Source organism: Monodon monoceros, unplaced genomic scaffold, assembly GCF_005190385.1.
Source record: "Monodon monoceros isolate NGI ecotype Baffin Bay Population unplaced genomic scaffold, NGI_Narwhal_1 Super_Scaffold_17, whole genome shotgun sequence".
NCBI lineage: Eukaryota > Metazoa > Chordata > Mammalia > Artiodactyla > Monodontidae > Monodon > Monodon monoceros.
In genome coordinates this window covers 2,476,833-2,480,227 of record NW_021703773.1, presented here as the reverse complement: position 1 = coordinate 2,480,227, position 3,395 = coordinate 2,476,833, and the positions used below count along the sequence as shown (strand labels likewise).

The 3,395-nt window shown below is 48.4% G+C and overlaps 1 protein-coding gene across 3 annotated transcripts in view; it reads right to left on the bottom strand.

The window, feature by feature from the left end:
- KAT6A (lysine acetyltransferase 6A) overlaps positions 1-217 on the bottom strand; it is a 110,377-nt gene extending 110,160 nt beyond the window's left edge. For all 3 annotated transcript variants that reach the window (XM_029226246.1, XM_029226248.1, XM_029226247.1), the window contains exon 1: positions 148-217. The gene's annotated coding sequence lies outside the window, so the exon portion shown is untranslated. The remainder of the gene's footprint in view (positions 1-147) is intronic.
- Positions 218-3,395: the final 3,178 nt, after the last annotated feature.

Here is a 3,395-nt window from a genome sequence, read left to right as displayed (position 1 = left end):
CTGGCGCAGAGCAGCGGGAGGCGGCGCAGGCCGCGGCGGGGCCTGCAGCGGCCACCGGCCCCGCGAAGCGGCGAGGCGGGTCCAGGAGCGGCTCAGCCTCGGGCTTGACGGCCGGGGGCGGCCGGGGGCGGCCCCTCGACTACTTACCGGGGGAGAAGAGCGCCGGGTAAGCGGGGCCCCGGGCCGGACCGCGGAGATGCCCCAAACTGACACGGCCGCCATCTTGGAGACAGTGAGCTCCGGCCGGGGGGAGGGGAGGCGAGGCGGTGGAACAGCCGCGGGGGGAGGGGAAGCGTCGCGAGGGAACGGCTGCCTGGGGGAGGGCGCGGGAACAGCCCGAGAGCTAGGCGAGCGGGAGGGGGAGGAAGGGGCAGCGCGGGAGGAGGACGGCCGAGGAGCGGGAAGAGCTGGGCCGAGAGCCGGGAAAGGCCGGAGGGCGGGGCGGGGCAGGAGGGAAGAGCCGGCCGGGCGGATCACGTGGGGCCGGTACAAAAGGCCAAAGCCAAAGCGGGAGGAGGACTGGAGGAGGCCGGCGGCCGGGGGCGCCTGCTCGCCCCTCTAGCGCGGTTGGGCCGGGCCGATAGCCGGGGCAGGAGGTGCTGTGTCCCCACTGCACAGCTGGGGAAGCAGAGGGTCGCGCCGGGGTGGGGAGGCATCGGTGCGGCGCGGAAATCCGGTAGGATCTGAACTCTGATGGCGCCTGTGTTTACCGTCACCGAGCCTCCCTCCGCACCGCGGTGCCCGCGCCCCGCTCCCACGGCGACTCCCCGGAACCGGGTCGGGAGCTGGGGCGGAGGGCGGGGAGAAGGCCGCCTCGCTTCATCATTCCCTGTCTGCGCGCATCTTCTCCCCACACATCCACCCCTTTGCGGGAAAATCAGTAGGTGCGAGGAGGAGGGGAAGGGTAGAAAGTTGGATGCCGTGTCGAGCCCTTTCACCACAATGACCTCATCCTCCCTACCCCAGGAGACTTGTTGGACCTCACCAGAGCCATCTTTGTAGGGACCAGCGAGAAGGCTCGGTGGTGAGATCCGCACAGGTCACACAGCTGTCTGGTGGCACACTTCTGAGTTTGGAGCCTCCATCTGTCTAATGCCGACGCCTGTCTTGTACCCGTGCCCTACGCAGCACTGCTCTTGTCCGAATTTATGGCTGAGCTGCGGACTGGCACTTTTCATGGCCTGCCTGTCCTCTACTGGCTGCATGGATGTTTCTTTGTCTGGTCTCTCTTCCAGTTTAAACTCCTGAGGCAGAGACTGAGTCATACTTTTTATTACCCTGCATTCCCTGGAAGGGCAGTAAATGACAAATGAAAAGACATACTAAATAATTGATAATCTTGTGTGGAAGCGTTTTCCTGCCACTGGACCTTTTTATCTGCTAGACTATTCTCCCCCACACCTCCTCGTTTTATCTCAGCTTTCCCTTTTAAAGTGCACCTTCTCGCTTACTACCTTATCGTCTACTTCCTTTTCTGAACTTTTGTAGTTTGACCACTTGCCCTGTTTTTCGTGTGGCACCGGTTGTGTGGCCTCATCTATGTTCTATGAATGCATTCCCAGGTATATTCTCTTCTAGGATGCCTCTTTGCATCTCTAGTGGCATAGAGTTGTGCACGCAGTACAGACTCCAAAAAATGTTGCTAGTGAATGAACATTATTTCAGTTACTAAGAGATTGAATTTCCACCCCCCAAATCAAGCCCTGCCTTGTTTATACCTCAACCTATACTTTCCTGTCTCTATAGCTTTTCTCCACTCTAATCCTTAGCCTTATTGTTCTATATCATAGACTGTCTAGACCATTCAATAATAACATAACAACTTATATTTTCAACTCAGCATCCTACCACTGACAACTGCTAACGTCAGTGTGATGTGGTGAGATTTACTGAATCACCCTTCATCACCTACTGCCAAGCCCCATCCCCAAATTAGGAGAGAAATTTGGGGATAGAAAATAATCTATTAGAATATTTTCCATCCTAGATGAATCAGACAGATGCAGACTCAGGTAAAATAAGAGATATTTGTAATGAAAATACATTTGGGGGGAAGAAGTGGGGGAAATTCTCTTTTCGAAGAGTAAAGCAATGTTTTTATTTCCCAAAGAGGACAGATAAAGTCATATTAATAGAAAGAAAATGCGTTCTTCATGTGAGACTAGTGTGTGGTCTTCAGAAGAAAAATAATACAGAGATGAGTTGTGTTTGCTTTTGGTTAATTTAGAAGGAAACTAGCCACAGGCATTCCTGTGAAAAGACCAAACTGGAGTTTAAGCACACAGTAGCAAGAATTTAAAACAATTTGCAACAACAAAGCACAGTTTAGCTTTTCAAACAGCTTCTACAGAGACTCTTTGCTTTACATTTGCATAACTTAATGGCACATTCAGGCGGTCTTCTCAAAATAAAAGATTTGCAACAAAGACATATTAAGGTCTTCATCTTTTGCATGTTAAAAAACAAAATCCACAGTACTGAGAGGACAGCTTCTCTTTGGTTCAAGCTTACTCAGAATTCAGCCATGCAGGGCTGGCAGCTAAAAGTTCTTACCCCTTCCACATTTCGCTCTAGGAATCCCTGCCCTTTCAGTAGTATCTGTTATAAACTACAGTTTATGCAGAGTCCAGCTAAGCCTAAAATTGGAAGGCTGCTCTATCCTTGTTTCAACAGGAGTTTTTAGTCCATTTACATTTAATATAATTACTGCTGTATTTAGATTTATACCTGCCATCTTATTATTCATTTCCTTTGCGCATTTACTTTATATCCCTTATTCTCTTATTTCTTGCCTTTTGAATTAATTTAAATATTTAAGTATACCATTAACCTCCTCTATCAGTTTATTGATTATACATTTCTAAAGAAGTCTTAGAGATTACAGCATTCCTGATTGACTTATTACACTCTAATACAAATGATTACTTTTACCACTTTCCCCCAAATGCTAAGAGCTTAGAGTAATATTGTGCCTCCACTTACCCCTTCCCCTTTTGTGTTTATTGTCATGGATTTTAATTGTGCATATATTTTAAACCATACAAGGTTTTATAATCATCGTACAGTCAATACTTATTATATTCGCCTACATATTTACCCTTTATGTTGCTTCTTGTTCCAATGTACATTTATGTGCTTATGACTGGAATTTTTTTCCCTGTTTGAATATTCCTCTGTTCAGAGCAGGTCTGCTGGAGACAATTTCTCTCCATTTCTGTTTGCCTCAAAACTTCATTTTATCCTTCGTATTTTTGCTGGGTATAGCAGTCTCGTTTAGCAAGTTTTTTTCAGCACTTCGAAGATCTCCTCTGGTTTCCATCATTCCTTTGTTACTCCTTTGGAAAGTAATGTCATTTTTCCTCTGGCTTCTTTTAGTTTTTTTGTTTTTTGCTTAG